A 450-nucleotide genomic window follows, 5' to 3' on the forward strand; every position below is an offset into this window, starting at 1 on the left:
CCCTTGATGTCCTGAAGTCATCAAAATATCTTCCTTTCAATAATTCCTTTATCTTTAGATAAAGAAAAATGTCAGTGGGGGCCAGATCAGATAAGTGGGGAGGGGGTTCCAATAGAATTATTTGTTTACTGGCTAAAAACTCCCTCACAGACAGTGCCGGGTGAGCTGGTGGGTTGTGATGCGGGAGCCAGGAGCTGCTGGACAGGATTTTCAGTTACGATTTTCCTCACCTGTCTCTCTGTCATCGTTTACTTGGTCTGCTATGTTTCTCAGAGTCAGCTGACAAGTTTGATACACAATTTGATGAGTTTTTGCAGCATTTTCATTAGTTCTGCTTGTTACTGGCTGCCTTGACCTCTCTTTACCAGTGATGCTTTCCCTCAGAAAACCATTAGTCCATGTGTACACTGCCATTTTCTTGAAGGTATTATCTCCATAAACTGGGACTGA

The sequence above is a fragment of the Otolemur garnettii genome, unplaced genomic scaffold (assembly GCF_000181295.1).
Source record: "Otolemur garnettii isolate 467f Iridium unplaced genomic scaffold, OtoGar3 scaffold00039, whole genome shotgun sequence".
In the NCBI taxonomy this organism is placed as follows: domain Eukaryota; kingdom Metazoa; phylum Chordata; class Mammalia; order Primates; family Galagidae; genus Otolemur; species Otolemur garnettii.